This window comes from Vicia villosa, linkage group LG1 (assembly GCF_029867415.1).
Source record: "Vicia villosa cultivar HV-30 ecotype Madison, WI linkage group LG1, Vvil1.0, whole genome shotgun sequence".
Classification (NCBI taxonomy): Eukaryota; Viridiplantae; Streptophyta; class Magnoliopsida; order Fabales; family Fabaceae; genus Vicia; species Vicia villosa.
In genome coordinates, this window is record NC_081180.1 from 177,438,117 (window position 1) to 177,457,143 (window position 19,027).

Genomic DNA, 19,027 nt, shown 5'->3' on the forward strand with positions numbered 1-19,027 from the left:
CAAGTGAAGGGTCTAACTCACTCGTTTTTTCATAAGGATCACGATGGTGGTCTTTAATTGCATTTATTTTCACTCTAAGGCTATCAATTTTCTGATGAACACGAAGAACCCTAATTCTATGATTCAATCTGAAATCGTGTATGTGCAAGTTATGATGCAATTGATTGAGGGTTAATGATCCTCATGTGTGCAGAAATGAGATGGTATGTTCATATTTCATTTATGATGCGTGGAGAGTAGAGTTTGAAGTTCAAGTGCACTTACCTCAAAAACGGCCAAACTGAGAATTGGATTTTGATCTGGAGGTGTTACAGATGCTTTGTATCAATCTGAATAGCTTCTATGATGATTATGGAAGGTGTCTGGATGCTTGGAACCATATGAATTCATCTGTGCTAAGCTGTGGTACCCGAACTGCATAACCTTGGAGTGTGAATCGAATCTGAAGATTATGAGGTTACAGATCATATGTAAGTGTTTGGATAGTTCATATGTGATATATGTGAGGTGTTAGAAGTGTTATTTTGGACAGAAATGATCTTGAATGGATTTTGGCATGATAAGGCTTAGATTATGCATATTTGAGAAGTGAGGTAGTGATTTTGAGTTTGAGATGTTTTTAGAGTGTGTGAGTGGATCAAACACATCCCATATGATGTTTGGGGTTTGTGGGAAGCATCACTTTGGTCAGAAATTCAAAGGTTTAGAGGTTGAGCATTTTACCTCTTTGAAACTTAAGAAACTTGCATTCTAAGAAAGAAAGAGAAAGCCTATAATTTGTGTGACTTTGGTGTGAATTTGGAAGTGATTTGAACCTCTATTTATAGGCCAAGGATTCTGAACTCAGAACTTTGCAACTTGCTTCAAGAAGTGATGATTTGGCTTAAGGGATAGAAAGGAATCTTTCACATTTAATGCAATGGTTAAAAGTAACTAAACCATGGTTATTTTGGCCAAGCTTCTTATCTCTTTCCTATCTGATCTTAAACCAGAAAATATCATTCAATCATTGCTTTGGTGTGTCATTACTTGCATTATTTGGCAAATTGGTTCATAACTTTGCAAAAATGGCTTGAAATTTCAAGTGAAATGGTCACTAATGTCAAAATTCAAAACCATAGCTACACTCCATATTTTTTCATGCTCTTGGACATTTTGGAAAGCTCATATTACATACTTCAAAACCCTAGTTGAAAGTTTCTTCAAGATCCTTAAGGAAGTGGGTGAAAAAGATCCATGAACTTTGAGAAAAATGAAGTTTTAAGTGAATTTTTCAAAAGATGCCAACTTTGAAACTCCATATCTCTTAAATGGTTGATCTTATGGAAAAAAATTATATGTGTCAAAGTTGTTTATTGGATCAAAATCTACAACTTTCATGTTGGAAGTTTTTTTCAGTTTGTAGGTGAAATTTTGAGTTATTCCCTTTCAAAGTTTGGAAAAAACCATGAAAAACACTTAGAAAAATTTTCTAAGTATGAAAGTCAAACTTTTGACTTTTTGATTCTTGATTGATTTTCTTGATTTTTCTTGATCAAATGACTTCATATATCATATATTGATGATTCAAAACTTCAAAAGTCATGGTTGACCAAAATTCCCCAAAAGTCAATGGTGATCTTGTACAGTTGACTTTTTCAGTCGAATCGCGTTTCTGGAGATTTCAAATGAAACAGGCTACCCTCACCAGATGAATGGTATGAATGGATCATATTGAAGCATTAGAGGATATTGAGCCATGGTTTGAGTTGTGGCACCATGTCCTGATTAAAAAGTCAGTTGTTCAGTGAATTAGGTCAAAAACCCTAATTGTCGACCAGATGAAATTGATGACTGTGGATCTTGAATTGAGATGTAATTTCCATTGGATGTTGTCATAGGGATTATTTGAAGATGATTGAAACCTTTGATTGACTCCCTGGGGATTTTTTGGGTTTCCCAAATGTGATCCCTGATTTTAGTCCCTGATAGTTCAAAACCCTGATCTAAGGATTTGTCTGATCAATCTTTGTGTAGGAGATGTTATGAGCCAATGGATTAGGTCAAAATGATGCACTTGAGGTCTTGATATCATGTCCCAAGCCATTAGGTCAAATTCTGAGCAAAAGTCAGGAGTGTGATGTCTTCAGTCAAAACCCTAATTCAGTCGATTCAAAGCTGTTGAGCTTGTTGAAATGAATCTCTGAGGACCAAATGTTGATTGTTGATGAAGATGGTTCTTTTGAGATGAAGGGAGAACAAAACCCTAGTTGATTGTTGCTTGTACTGATGAGTGATTTCTTGATTAAATCCTGCTGAGTCACAAGTAGCAAACACAAGCTATGCAATTTGTTAGAGATGCAAATGATGCATATGCAAATGATATGAGGTGGTATCTTAGGTCAAAAATTGGGGTATGACACTAACTTGCTAGGGAAAAGACCCAAAGGGTATGAATCTTTTGACATAAAAGAGGATGTTTATCTGCCTTGTACAAAGCCCAAGGTTGTGGCTGACTTAGTGGGGAAAAGATCCTAAAGGTTAGGAATCTTTTGACACAGGAAATGATGTTTATATGCCTTGTACAAAGCCCAAGGTTGTGGCTACTTGCTGGGGAAGGACTCACTGTGGAGACTCTATTATCTGCCTTGTACAAAGCCCAAGGTTGTGGCTGACTCTGGATAGGGGAATACCTATGAGTAGGATTTTTGACTCTAAAGGGAGTATCTGCCTTGTACAAAGCCCAAGGTTGAGGCTGACTTTTAATGGGAAAAGATCTACCAATATGGGATCTTTTGACTCTGAGGGGATCTTTGACTGTACTGATGATTACTCTATTGTTTAGAGACTAAAGGTTGACCCTTCTAGGGATTGTGCTCTTGTTAAGCAGGGATTGATGAATGAAAGACCCAGGTTTGAAGATTGACTCTACTGGGGAATTTGATTGAGTGATTGATGTTGACCCTAGAGTTGACTTTACTGAGGAGTTTTTGAAGGTTTGAAAGAAAGATGATTTGGAAGCTAACCCTTTCCAGGGAATTTGGATTTTGAAGGATTGTTTTTGGAGGTTGACCCTTTCCAGGGTTTTTGACTTAAATGAAGGTGTGTTTTTGGAGGCTAACCCTTTCCATGGGTTTTTGACTAAAATGAAGGAGTGTTTTTTGAGGCTAACCCTTTCCAGGGATTTTTGGCTTTAAAAGATTGATATGGAAGCTAACCCTTTCCAGGGAATTTGGATTTGAAGGATTGATTTTGGAGGCTGACCCTTTCCAGGGATTTTTGTGCTTAATGAATGACTGGGTAGCACTTCATTGATATGAAACGATGAAAGGATTGATTGAGACTTCTTGTTTAAAGCCCAAGATTAAGGTTGACTCTGACTGAGGAGATGTGGAACCTAGACTCTGCTAAGGAGGAAAATTATTGGAGATTGAGAATAAAGGTGACAGAGACTGTCCATGTCTCTCATTCCAAAAGGTGAAATCAATACTGAGATTGAGACATTCTTAGCTTGTTTAAAGTCTGGTTTGAAGAGTAGAAGAATCTCACCAGGGTAGGCTAAAAGGTGACTAAAGACCTGTTCCTATGTTTATAAGAAACCTGATAGGTCCTTGTATACAAGCTCAAGTGAAAGTTGTGAGTATGCTTTTAAGAAGCATGTGGGTTCTTGTATTGTAAGCCCAAGAGGAGGCTAATTGAGGGTCATCGAGGGTCCTTGTTATAGCACAAGAGAAAGCTATGTGGTTTTGAACTTAGTTTGGCTCTAAGCAGATGGGTAAGAGGTTTCACCGAGAATAATTCCTCTTGGGTGGATGTGCCCTATTTTTGTTCTAAGGCGTTTTTCAAGATGTTTCACCGGGAATAATTCATCTTGAGGTTTGAAATAAGGAAATCTAATTAGGAAAGATCCTTCACCGGGAAGACATTCTCAATCCTAGGCCATTGTCCTATAATATATATATAGTTTATTTGTCCTAAGGTTGTTCTCAGACGGAGTTCTAAACAATGTATATACAGTTTATTTTTGACAGAAATTTAAATGAAAGCTTGTAAATTGAAAGCTATAAAGCCTAACCTGGATGAAGAGGAGGCCTTTGAAAGATGTATGTTCAAAGCCTTACCATTAGCTTGGTTGTTTATTGGTAACAGTTTGAGAGTTTGATTGTGAACAGTTGAATGTTCATTGAAAACAGTTGAATATTTTATTGAAAACAGTTGAATATTTTTGTTTTGAAAATAGAAGAAGTGAATATGGACACTAGGTCACATAGGTATCTGAAGAGTTTCACCGGGAATAATGCCCTTCAAATACCAGATGAATGTTTTGAAAACAGGTGAGAAGTTTTCTGTTAAAGATGAGTTTGAAAACAAACTATGAAAAGAAAAAGGTGTTGGGTCTTACACTCTATTAGAGGCCCATTGAAAATGATTTACTGTTTATGAAAAACAGTTGAATTGTTTTGCAATTGAATTGATTACTGTTGAAAGATTTTGAAAGATACAAGGTTTTGTTGTTTGAAAGCCTAGATCGTTTGTTTAATCGGAGATTAGAAAACAGTTTGAAAATTGACAAAAGTTAACTTAATTAAGGTAAAGACAAAGTCTATACCTAATTAAGACCTAAATGATTAGGGTTTTATCACAAAAATATTTACAAGAGATTAGGTTTTGAAACTTAAAAGAAAAACTATATTTTAAAGTATTAAAACATACTTAAAACATATGATTTTAAACCTAATTAAAATATATTAAAATAATATATTTTTTGTGATTTTTTTGGATATTCTCAAAATAGATATATTAAATGAGAAGTGTGTGAAAAATCAAATGAAAATTATTTAATTTGATAGGTGAATTAATCAGTTAAAGTTGTGAAGAAAATTAAATGGGAAAAGTGGTAAAAAATTGGTTTTGTCTCCATCAAGGTTTGAACCCACGCCCTTGAAGTCATTAGTTCAAAATAACACCACTGGGCCAAGCGCCAGTTGGTGATTATAACACACACCCATTCAGTTATAATTTAAATCAAGTTGAAAATCATTGAAAAATAAAAGAATCAAAAAGTCTGGGGCGAGGGGGATTCGAACCCCAGACTTGTGGGCAAGAGAGTACTAAGAGCGCATGTGAGGCCACTAGGGCAAACGATGAATTCGTTTATAAAACGCATACCACTCAAAATAAAATAAACTTCAACCCAGGGATTTGAATTTTGCGTGACTTGGCCATTATCGTCTTCAACCTCAAGCTCTCAATTTTTGAATTTATGAACTTGCTCATTTCTCAACCAAACAGGATGATGTAAACATGAATTTCACTCTAAATTTCCTCACGAATCCAGATATGTAACTAACATAAATTTATATTAACTACATCTACTGAATTAACTGAAATACGTGGAGAACCCTAGAATTTAAAAACAAAATTAAATGATGATGCTGAAGAATAAATGAATGATGATAGAGGGTTTTTAATCCTCTGATGATGCTGAATGAACTGGTATCGAGATATATTGCAAAGAGTACTTAAATAAGAGTGTTAGAGTTTGAAAAAATACCTCTGAAAATGGAAGTCGATGGCTATGGTGGAGAGCTTCTGGCTATGGATGAATGATCACAAAAGCTTCCTGGTGACTCAGTGATGCTAACTGAATGCTTATTTCTACTTGAATGCTTTAGAATTTCCCTACTCGACACCTTCTATTTGAGCTTCAAGTGAACATGGAGGTTGGTGATTCTGTGGTTACAGGTGTGTTGTGTAACACCCTTCTAAACCCCGCGACAATTTAAACAAATGTATCAGAGTAAAACATAAACACAAGGGTGCCACAATTATTTAAAATAAATAAACCAATCATGATCAAGTCATGCTTCATTAGGAAACGATTTACCAAAAACACAATTGTTTATCACAGAGGAATTAAGAAACATCATCAACATAACCAAATGGAAACATAATCCAACACCAAATAAAATAGAGAATTCTCATAAATCTCTATAACTATCGTTCCCCGGTGTTACAAGATCAGAGCATGACCGACACGACCCAACATAAACGGATAAACTCTACGAGTCATCCTCACCGAGCACTAATGTCGCTACTCCTCAATCTGAAAATGACAACATGTAAGGGTGAGTCTCATTCTCAATTAGTAAATATTATGCAATTCATAAGCAACAAGCATCATAATATACCATTCACCCAATCATACATATTCAGATTCACATCTATTATTCATCAAATCACACAATAATAGATTACAACACAAAACACAGAAATCCATACAATCATGTTATGACAAAATGCATATGACACAACTGACACTATGCATGTGGTACCAAAATTCGTGAATCACATTCACAGGACTTCTCTCTATGATACTGCCCTTCAAATCGCTCACACCCCACATGGGCACACGATTAACCTCATAGCTTACACCCCCATGGGCACACGATGACTGCTTACTAATCTCCGCACAATGGGAATTAGCCACCAACGATCCACTCATCAACGGGATCCATCATCAAATGCATATGAATGAATCAAACACACATAACATACTTAAAACATCACTGAATCACGATGAACAACTCATCTCAACACCACATCACCGAATAAGTATGTACATGTTTTCAACATCATTCAAATAGCCATGCATTCATCACAATTACAATATTAATCACAACCAATTCATCATCACATCAAACACATTCTCACACCTATCTCATATGCACACAATGTTCAATTCTCATCAAGTAATTAAATCGAGTTTTAAAGAAATAAAGTCGGACACCGCCCATATTCATCATTCATCATATAAAACATTCAATTACTTGCACAACGCCCAAAACGGCACTAAGAAATGATTCACGGATCAAAAGATACGTCATTTTAAAGTTTTAGAAAATTCACACCCAGCAAGGTTCGCTCAGCGACGCAAGGCAGAAGCGAATCCTTCAGACCTCCGCTCAGCGGATCTCTAGCGACGTCCAACAGAAGCGAACTACGTTGGGACCTCCGCTCAGCGGACCTGCGATTTCAGCAATTCTCAAGTCTGCGACAGACCCTGCGATTTCACCCAATTCCAGTCCAAAATCGACCCCAGACATTACATACAGGCATATAATCATCATACATTCAATTATACACCACAAAGCATCATTTAAACTCATTATTAACCAAAAGTTCACTCAATCATCATCAATTCAATCCAAATTAGAACAACCTAACCTAACAACCCCAATGTCTAATTGAATCAACCATACATCAATCTACCTATTACCTAAGACCACATAAGAGATACTAAAAGGAAGAGTCCCCCCTTACCTCGATGAATCTCTTGAATGCTCTCCTTCCGGTTTCACGTTCTTGCCTCTTTCTCTTGTCTTGCCCTTTTTACGTGTTCTTCCTTTCCCCCCAAATGGTTCCTTTTCTTATATTATGAAAATAAAATAAAATAAAATATCACAACTTAGTAAAAGGCCTAACCAATTAGCACCCCTCTTTTACTAACATCACATCATAAGCCCAATAGCTCTTACTCCATCATTTTCCAATTAAATCCAAATAAAATACTAAAATTCCATTATTTAATTTAAATTCAAATTAAATTAATAAACTAAAATTATGGGGTGTTACATGCTGCAGGCATCTGAATAGCTTCACTACACCCCTAGGAACATGTTGATGTGCTTAGATTTGTTTGACACCCTCTGAATTGTTCTACAGACCTCCAACTGCTTGAGATACAAAATGATAGTGAAGATGGTGTTCTTGCACTTCCAAAAGTGTTCCAGGTGCTTGGATCAATTCTAATGAACCTCCTTGAGATGTTAGAAGTCTTACTTTCAAAAGAAAAGCTCTGGTTTGAAGAATTCGATTCTTCTCGCCAAAGAACTCTTGAAAACCATAAGCATGAAGGAGAGAAAGAGAAATCAAGAATTGGAGTTGCTTTGGTGTGAATTATACGGATGAGAGAACTTATATTTATAGGCAAAGAGCTTTGTACAGATTGAAGAGAGTGAGCTTGCTTAGTGAAGTAGTTTTGGTTTCTTGGCCATGAAGAAATTTCAAAGAATCTCAAAATGCAATGATGGCATTTTCGAGCTAGCTCCCCATCCATTGATCTCTTCTGATATTAGGGGACAATTTGATGTGTAGATCTCCCTAATTGGCTTAGAAAATATTCCAATTGATGAATCATCATTCTCCATAAATTCCTAAATGTAATGATTACATAATCACATGGCATTAATTTTTGGATGTTTTGGAATCTTCATGCAAATGATGCAACTGATTCTCTCCAATCTCTTCTGATATATTTGAAGTGTAAATGTACCAATTAGTGTATGCCTTTACACAAAAATGACCAAAACCAAAGTTGGTCATGACTTGTAATTTCACTCCATGGGCCTAACTTTGAACAATCATAACTCTTAGCTCAAAATGAATTTGGAGAAGTTTGAACATAATTTGGAAAGCCCTTAACATGTACTTCAATTCATTAGTTTGGATTTTCTTTAAAATCATTTGGGAAATTTGTGTAAAATGGGCTCAACGTTTGAAGAAAACTAGGGTTTCTTTGCTAGTTTTATGAAAGCAGCAACTTTGAAGCTCCATATCTCTTCAATGGTTGATTTATAGCCAAACAATCATATGTGACAAAGTTGTTCATTGGATCAAAATCTACAACTTTTATATTGGAAGTTTTTTTCAGTTTGTACTTGAAAGTTTGAGATATTCCCTTCCAAAGTTTTGAAAAAAAGACCTTTAAACACTTGGAAATATTTCTAAGTATGAAAAGTCAATCTTTGACTTTTTGATTCTTGATTTATTTTCTTGATTTATCTTGGTCAAATGACTTCAATAATCATATATTGATTATTTTGATCCTTAAAAGTCATGGTTTGATCCAAAACCCTAAAAGTCAAAGGTGATCTTGTATAGTTGACTTTTTCCAGATGAAGTGAAATCTTGGACTTTTGTGATGAATCAAGTTCTCCTCCTCAAATGAATGATATGAATGGAACATATTTAGGTAATAGAAGTTCTTGAACCATTTTTTGAGTTGTAGAGCCATGTCCTGATTAAAAGTCAACTGTCTAGGTGAATTAGGTCAAAAACCCTAATTTGTAGGTCAAATGAAATTGATGACTATGGACCTTGAATTGAAGTATAATTCCCATTGGATATTGTCATAGGGTTCATTTGAGGATGATTGAACACTTTGAGTGATGCCCTGGAGCTTTTTAGGTTTTCCCAGATGTGGTCCCTGATTTTAGTCCTTGATGGGCTCAAAACCCTAGTCTGTGACCTGAGCAAACCTGAGTCCTGATGACTAGTGTCTTATCAACATAGGTGGATAAATGAATCATTTGAGTCCTATAATTGTATTAGAGGTCATTTTCTTATTGATTGATCCTTTGCCTGAGCTTCTTTGTTCTTGAACACCCTCGATTGAGTACTAGGTAAACAAGTGACTGTTCTGGGTACTTGTCTTGAGTTGATGAAATGTCTAGAGGTGTGACATATTAGGGGGGTCAAAATTAGGGTATGAAAATATGATAATGTTAGGTGGCTACCATGCTAGGTCACCCGGTCATTAGATTTAAGATCATAAGACATTCAGAGACAAAAGCTCAAAGATCTCATTGATTGCAGAGCAATCACATTCACTCCAAGAGGTTTTTGCACAAACTGAAGTCTCGAAAGGGTATCAAAACTGCGGAAATTATTCAAGAGCAATAAGTCCAGACGGAGTCAAGTCTCCTCAATAATGGCGGCCATTCAGTTCTTTATTGCATTCTTATTTGTAACATTTCATTTTTTGTTTAAGCATTGCTCGCATGTAAAAACTTGTTAATTTCTGAATGAAAATCAAAATACATTTTATGTTTGTCTTGAAGTAATCCATTCGTTGTCACTCATATAATGATTTTCTTGTATACGATACCAACTTTGTTAATCCCTTGTTTAGGTAAAGAGCGGTGGGAGGATGATGAGAAAAAAAAGCAAAAATCTCTAGTTGTGTGCTTTTGAATAAAACCCTACTGATGATGTACATGCATTGTTTCAAATCTCCAAACACTGGAGATATAAGGGAGTGCAACCCTCATTAACCCCTTTGAGCCTTGAAGTAGGAGTTTCTTTTCTGTTCAGAAAAAACCCTTAATTTTAACCCTGCGGCAGGGTAGTGTTCATTTAACTTGATCGAGCGTTCAAAACTCATCAAGGGTAGGATACAACAATGGTTATCCTTCAAAAGGTTGAGGAATGTCAAAACTGCAATGGCTATCCTTATTCCGTCAAGAGGTCAAACGATGACGATGCCACAACGGTTATCCCTCATCAATCAAATAATGAGGCAGTCACAATCTTTCAAACAAATCAAAAGCAACGCAAGATCACACGACTTGTTCACAAAAAAATAAAAATAAAATATATGGCAAAAAAATAAAAAGAAAAAGAAAGAAAAATAGTGCAAAAAAATAGAAAATGATACTGAAAAGTGCCAAGCAAAAAACAAAGTCGTGTGATAATGAATCAGAAGAATAAGAAAGCGAGTGACTGCCATGTCCTAAAAACCTCATTGATTCTTCAACCATTTCAAATTCCTTGTGAGGGACGAACACTCATGTCGAGTTAACTGAACATAGGACTGGAGAACATCACGAAGGGGGTGGGCAACAAATAATTTTGAGCCTAAAAATCCTTTGTTGCTGAAATCGTGAACCCGACCAAGTTACAACCCCTAAAAGTCCTAATTGAAGCAAGGTTTATTTTGAAAGCACACTCCGATGAGATAGTGTTTAGGCAAAATATCCTATTTGGTCCCTTATGTTAACCTCATGGTTCATTTTGCTCCCTTAACTTCAAAAAGTGTCATATTGGTCCCTTAACTCTTCAAAAGGTGTCATTTTAGTCCTTTTTGTCACATTAGAGACGGAAAAAACTCAAAAATCGGTCGCTAAATCAGTTGTTAATATGACAAAAAGACCTAAAATGACACCTTTTGAAGAGTTAAGGGACCAATATAAAACTTTTTTGAAGTTAAGGGACCAAAATGAACCAATAGATTAACATAAGGGACCAAAAAGAGTATTTTGCCTAGTGTTTAACTAACTCCCAATGAAGTATGACATGTATCTATGTTGGTATCGTATGCTTGCTTTATCTTTCATATGTGAAAATCGAGGTTGTATCAACTAGTGATCCATTCACAATAGGTCACAACCTCAATTCAATAAAAAGTTTCTTTAAACTTCAAGACTAACATAGGCTTTGCATTAAAATTATCATTCTTAGAATTAACATTTTTTCTGCATGCAAAACATTTGCTTAACATCAAGAAAATTTTCAAGGATTAGAATCAGTGAAGAGCTTGATCATGTCAAAGTAAAGAGACTTGAGAACTCCGTCGAGTAAAAAGCCAATCATTTCAGAGACTGATTATCAAGGGGCATGTTGCCTGAAGGCTCCGTTGAGCATGAGCAGTTGATACTTCCGTTAATTGACTACCCTGAGGAGAAAAGCCTGAATATTCTGTTGAGTAAATGCATTTTAATTGATTATTATGAGGGAAAAGGTTGAATGCTCAATTGAGCGTGATAAAGTTTCTTCCACTTATTGCTTAATCGTAGTGGAACTTGAGGATTCTGATAAGATGTGTAATCTAGGGCAATCACGTCGATAAATCTCTTCAATCTTCCATCAATCTGGGGCAGTTACGTCGAGATTCGACAAATTTCTTCAAGCATCCGTTAATCAGGAAGGACCATTTGACACGTTTGATCAATCTATGGCAATCACGTCGATAAATCAATTCAAGCTTTGATCAATCTGGGGCAATCACGTCGAGATTCTTCAAATCTCTCCAAGGATCCTTTGGGGTAAATTCCTTTGTATTTCATGAAGATTAGGGCACAATCTTCTGAGTTGTATTGTCGCTCCCTGATCATAGGAGTTTATTTCTCCTAGGAGTTGCTTCATTTCCCCAACCAAAGTCTCCTCGTCTAGATATCTCATCCTCGATATGGTGAATCGAGGGAATCTCCTCAAGCTCACAATCCCCAAGCAGTTCAGGTGTAAGGAAAGTCAGACGGAGTCACTACCTCCCCAACAAAGCTACATTTCAACCCTCAGCGCAGTTGCCAATGATCTTTGGTACTATTGGGTTTCCAACACCAATTCGTATTGGTAGCTCAAGATAGCAAGCAACGGACCCCAATGATCCTGCTTCTCTATCACACCAAGGCCTTTATTTGGCTCCTTGCATATAGTATTCATTGCATATCGCATTGCATCCTCAAAAGCGTAGCATATCGTTCAAAGCGGATCATTACGCCATGGAAAAATTCAAACATGCGCATGAAGCATAAGCCAGATAATCAGAATCAGCGCTCAATCAAGACAGTTATACATCCCCACAGAGAATGTCATCCTTATAAACCCTAATTGATATCTGTTTACAAACCTTCTCAAGCCATGGTGCCGATACCTGGTATTCTCAATCCCCAGTGATGTTTGTCTTTTTACTATTCTCCAACCTCAGTGTTGATGCCTATCATTTTATTTCCAACCTCAATGTTGATGTCTATTATTTCTTCCCCAACCCCAGTGTTGATGCTTATCATTTTTCTCCAACCTCAGTGTTGATGTCCTCCAACCTCAGTGTTGATGTCCTCTAACCTCAGTGTTGATGTCCTCAAACCTCAGTGTTGTTGGCAATTGTTTATATCCAACCTCAATGTTGATGTCTGTTATTTCTTTCCCAACCTCGGTGTTGATGTCTACCATCTTTCTCCAACCTCAGTGTTGATGTCTGACAAATCTATCCTCCAACCTCAGTGTTGATGTCGATTATTTGTTTCTCCAACCTCAGTGTTGATGCCTATCATTTTATTTCCAACCTCAGTATTGATGTCTATCGTTTCTTGCTCCAACCTCAGTGTTGATGTCTTCCAACCTCAGTGTTGATGTTCTCTAACCTCAGTGGTTGATGTCTGTCAAATCCATTCTCCAACCTCAGTGTTGAAGTCGACCACTTCTTTTTCCCAGCCTCAGTGTTGAAGTGGACCACTTCTTTTTCCCAGCCTCAGTGTTGATGTTAATCCTTTCCTTCTCCAACCTCAGTGTTGATGTTTATCCTTTCTTTCAATCTTTAGGGTCGTAGATACGTAGATCTTACCCTCGTCATTTCTTTCTTTTGGGGATCGTAGGTCCGTTGATCTTATCCTCGTTTCTTTCAATCTTGTAGGTCGTAGATCTGTTGATCTTACCCTTGTTTTTTTCATTCGTGGATCGTAGTTCCGTTGATCTTATCCTCGCCTCTTTCAATTTAGGGTCGTAGGTCCGTTGATCTTACCCTTGATTTTTCAGTCTTGGATCGTAGGTCCGTTGATCTCATCCTCGTCTCTTTCAATTTAGGGTCGTAGATCCGTTGATCTTACCATTGTTTATTTTTCAGTCGTGGATCGTAGGTCCGTTGATCTTATCCTCGTCTCTTTCAATTTAAGGTCGTAGGTCCGTTGATCTTACCCTTGCTTTTTCAGTCTTGGATCGTAGGTCCGTTAATCTTATCCTCGTCTCTTTCAATTTAGGGTCGTAGATCCGTTGATCTTACCCTTGTTTGTTTTTTAGTTGTGGGTCGTAGGTTCGTTGATCTTACCATTTTTTGTTTTTCAATCGTGGATCGTAGGTCCGTTGATTTGATCCTCGTATATTTCTTGTGGGTTGTAGATCCGTTGATCTTACCCTTGTTGTTTTTAATCGTGGATCGTAGGTCTGTTGATCTTATCCTCGTATCAATCTTGTGGGTCGTAGATCCGTTGATCTTACCCTTGTTTTTTTAAGCTGGGGGTCTTAGGTCCGTTGATCTTACCCTAGTTTCTATCAACCTTGTGGGTCGTAGATCCATTGATCTTACCCTTGTTTCTTCAACTGTAAATCTTACCTTTCCGTTAGACATACTTGCAACTGCTTCATGAAACAATCACTCCCTTTGAGAACCTTGTATTGGCACCGTTACCACGTTACAGGTTATCACTTTTCAACCACAATTATTCACTGTAAACTTTTCCACCAGAAAAACAAAATTCTCTTTCCCCAGCAGATATCAAAACAAAAATGAAAAAAATAAGGATAGCACTTACACCATTTTGTCTACAGGACAAATTTCATGTCTTGATATTTAATCTTCATCTACCTTGAATGTACGAAAGGCTTACGCCAATCTCAACTTCAGGTTTAAGACGATTAAATAGGGGCAGTTGCATACCTCCATTAGATCATCTAACGCATCATGCATCATTAATCATTAAATTTAGCTTGGGATCGAGGAACTTGGAAATTAGGCATTATACTTCACTCAAGTTTGGTTCATCTGATTCTTCTTTGAGTATTGGGCTGTGGAATTAAGGTTTTGAAGTGGGCACTGTGGATCCTTTCTTTACTAAGCTACATGACTATTCTCTCAAAGTACTTGCTTATTGTAAAACAACTTGCTGGTAATTTGAGCATTTGAATTAAAGGTTCAGTGAGATTGATTTGAAGTGGATACTAGTAGAGACTATGCAAGGTTTGTCCTAAGTCCATAAAAGGATTAAATGTTTTTGAATGCTTGGTTGGATTTCTTAGTACATAGGCTAACATGGTTTCGAAGCATCCAAGCAAGTATTTTAAGTTCTTTTCAAGGCATAGTGTGATTCGTTCAAAAATCGAGCAAGTTTCGTCAAGCCACGTGTATGAATACATAATTTCACCCAAAGCTTCCCATTGAGTTCTATTCAAAATCCATTCAAAGTTTCAAGGGCTATCATCCAAGTTCAATCAATTTCATCCCTGTTCAAAATTACATCATTCCATTAAAAGCAAAGTCTATTCAGGAAATCGCAAATGTCATTCACAGATCCACTTCCAAAAGGTGCATTGATAGCCATTACAGGAGGGAACATTACAATAAAATAAAATTACAAGACATGTCCCTAGATTATAAATTTCTAAGGCCAAGTTTCTATGAGCCAGAGTTTGTCCCTGAGTCATGCTTCATCCTTGTCACCTATTCAAAATCAGATCTACTTCTTTGTACAAAAAGCCTTACATCATCACCAATAACCTGCACAAACCAAATTAACTCTTAAGCCACACCAATTAAGTTCAGTCCATAACAGTTGGTTTCAAACCATATTCATACACAAACAACATGGTCATAAAGGCATATACACATGGCTACACTATCCAAAATAACCTAACAGATTTTTTCCTAAGACATTACACATTTCACAACATAACTTACCATTGATGAACCATACATAAGCGATACATACACACATTAGCATTCAAAAAAAGAAAATACAAATTACAGTGTGTCAAGTTATGCATTCAGTCCATCTAACAATCACCACACATGGTACCGTGACGGTGCAATCATCGAGTTCTACCTCATCCACAGGTTTCAGCTCATGCATACCTTGGTCGTTGACATACTCATAAATAAAATCCAATGCAATAAAATAGTCTGCTTTAGTTCAATACCTGCAATTTCATCCAAAGACCAAACCGGGATGCAACCTCTAAATAAACTGACCCTGCAGCAAACTTGCCAATGCAAACCATCTGCAACATCCTTCAAGACATCCCATACAATAACAATCCCTGCACAAGAAAGGGTGTATCAGTTCAGAAGTTTAGCCTCATAACAGCCCCAGTTCAAACCATTCCCTAACTACCAACTATACTAACTAACCTCTCATTTTAACAGAAAAACTACCATAAATAATCAATAGCTCACTAACAAATAATGCCAGCTCAGCAAGTACACATTTAACAGGAAAAACAGAATATCAACTTTCATAACCAACTTTCCCAATTGATTCTAATCTCAAAACCTCAATGAGTTAACTGAGTCAACAAACTGAGTCCACTTCAACTAACTATAACTGATTCTCTCACAGCCTAACAGAATTATCTAATTGAATATAACTAACTTCTAACAGCTCCAACTGATTAAAATCCTCACCCTACAATCTCTCTAACTAAATCATCTCCATCCTCATCACCTATATAAACAGGACCTCTCCACCATTTTGTTCACACACACACCATAATCATGACAACGCCATTTCCACCCTTCACCATCTTCTTCAGTCTCCACCATTTTCAGACTTCACGCACCATCCTCCATTTCCATCACTTCACCATGCTTCATCCTCATTCTCTCATCTCAGAATTCTTTCAATCTTCTCTCAATATTCATCTTCCTCACCCCACATTAAAGCTCTCAATTGTCAGTGTTGTTAGAGTTTCAACCTCTGAAACTCTAAACGACTGAGCTCAGCCACCAATCACTGTCATGACTCCTTCGCACGCCCTCAATCTCACGCAACAACAACGACACGTAACAACTCAAAGAAATCCAAAAGAAATAGCACAGAGGAAGAAGAAGAGCAGAGAAAAAAGAGCATAAAGCAAACAAAAAAGAGAAGAATAGAGTCATTACCTGAGTTTCGCGGTGGTCGGGAATCTCCGCCACCGCACCGGAAGCTCAGGCCGCCCTGAACAGGTTCTTTTATACGCTTTTAACTTGTATCCGTGCTGCTATGATTTATATAGGATCTTGCTTGCTTCAACTTCGTATAATCACGCTTGAATCCGGGAGTACCAATACCTAGGGTTTCCGATTTTAACCTTCCGATCCCGACGCCTGAAGGAGAATCCCATAAATTTGAGTTCGTATTCGCGTTTAGGCTTAGAATTGAAGTAGGGTTCTTGTCTAGGTTTCAGTGATTAGATGGGTAGAGGCGGTGGTCCACGGCGTAGAGGTTCGCCGCAAATCGCATACGGGAGAGCCTCGGATGGCAATTTGGCCCATCCCCAGTGGGTACCCACAAAAATACCCATAATAGGTAGGGTAAAAACCCGCATAAATGGGTACGGGCAGGGACTCGGGTAATTACCCACTTAAATAAGCGGGTATGGGTGCGGGTATGGGCAACTTAGTACCCAGCCCGCCCCATACCCGCACAACATATATATTTATATATTTTGAATTATATTATTATATTCAAATAAATGTCTATCAATTTTCAAAAATACATCGATGTTAAACCATTACATATGTAACATAAGTGTTCATTTATTTCATAATTTAACAATAAGTTTTTTGAAAACATTTAAATGTTACTAAAAACTTAAAATGATATGATATTTTATAGTTGATATATTTATTTTTTATTAGAAATGCGGGTAACGGGTACGGGCGTGGGTACTTACATACCTAGAGGGCACGGGTACGGGTGCTAAAGTTGCTACCCAAACGGGTATGGGCTCGGGTACGGGGATTTTTTCTAACCGTGGATATGGGGATGGGTACTAAAGTACCCTACATATACCCTGCCCATTGCCATCCCAAGGGAGAGGGAAGGAGAAATGAGTCTGAGGAAAGAAGTTGAATCGTCACCAATAATAAACCCTAACCCCTTTTTTCTTCTTTTTCTAATTTTTGTTATATTTTTTTTATTTTTGTTAAAATTCTGAAAACTGAAACATGAAGTAGATTTGGATCAAGACCCTTGGACCTCCACGAAATTACAGGCTCATACACCCAAGGCCCAACATCACCAATTTTTTGTTGACAGAAAAAACAAAGCTTTTGGGCCTTCACTGAATTGCTGCTGCACCCCCTTAGGCCCACGCACCTCCTTCATAAAAAATTTATGATACAAAAAACACATTGGGCTCAATTGCTATGGTAAACCCCCAGTGGCCCATTACACCATTTTTGGACATAGGAATTCTGAACAAAATTGGGTCTGATTTCAACCTCTGGGCCATACGGATTACTGTTACACCCTCAGCTCATGTTTTACTTAGTTTTTGACATAAGAAATGCTGAACAAAAATATCACTGATGGGCAAATTCAATGGGCCCTGTGCCCTCATTGCTCCCTGCACCATAAATAGTAGTATTTTTTAGACTAATTTTGTACTAATGCTTAAATTGCTTCTTTTATTCTTTTGTATCATTTCCGTTATTTTTTGGTATAACTGTTGTGTGATTTTGTTACTTGTTTTTGGCCACATTTTAGGCCTATGTTGTTAATATCATATGTGTGCTCCTTTTAAAATCTATCCCATTACCATGTTAACTTTAGGTAGATTTTCCTTTGTACATAACAATAACAATTAGGTTAATGGATTAGACTAGTCTCCCCTCTTTCATTTTTCCTTTTACAACTTCAAAAATACTTAACAAATATTCAAACTAATTCCCTCTAAAAAGTACCAAGAAAACACCTAAAACATTAATAAAGGTTGAAAACAATAAAAAGGGAATGAAAGCTCTCGTCTCCTTGCTTTAGGGAGTCACTTAAGCGGAAGTTCCAAATCATAAAAACACCAACCAAAGAGTAACTCGAGTCTCCCTTGCTTAAGGGTTCCACTTGAAACACTCAAACTCTCTATTCTCCTTGCCTTCCTGGCTTTCTTAAGGGCTTTGTTATTTCCGCTCGATCGCATCGTAGATCGTCCCCTTATGCAAGAGCGCGAACGTTAACTTTGCCCAACTAAAACACACAAAAATAAACAAAAACATGTGAGCCGAACTATGGCGCTCTGATTCTTGAAAGGGATACGTAGGCATCAAGTCGCGGGGCTTGAACGGGCACAATTGTAAATAATTCCTTCTTTTCCCCGTATTTCTATTGCATGCATTCACATTTTGGCTTTAGATATAGCATACACCCTCTAGATAGAAACAAACATAGGTGGACACCATCGAGTACGACGGACGTGAGGGGTGCTAACACCTTCCCCTTGCGTAACCGACTCCTGTACCTAGTTCTTTGGTCGTAAGACCTTGTTCTTATTTTTTGCTAGGTGTTCTGATATTCTTTTCCCCGATGGGATAAATATATTAGTGGTGACTCTGTTCATTTTTCGCGAACGTGCAACAGCTCGCGAAAGCGTCCAGCTCAGCGCCCGCTGTAGGGAGCACGGTGACGTGTCCCGCTCTGCCCAGAGGGGTAGCTGCCATGTGTTGCACCCCAAAATTTGC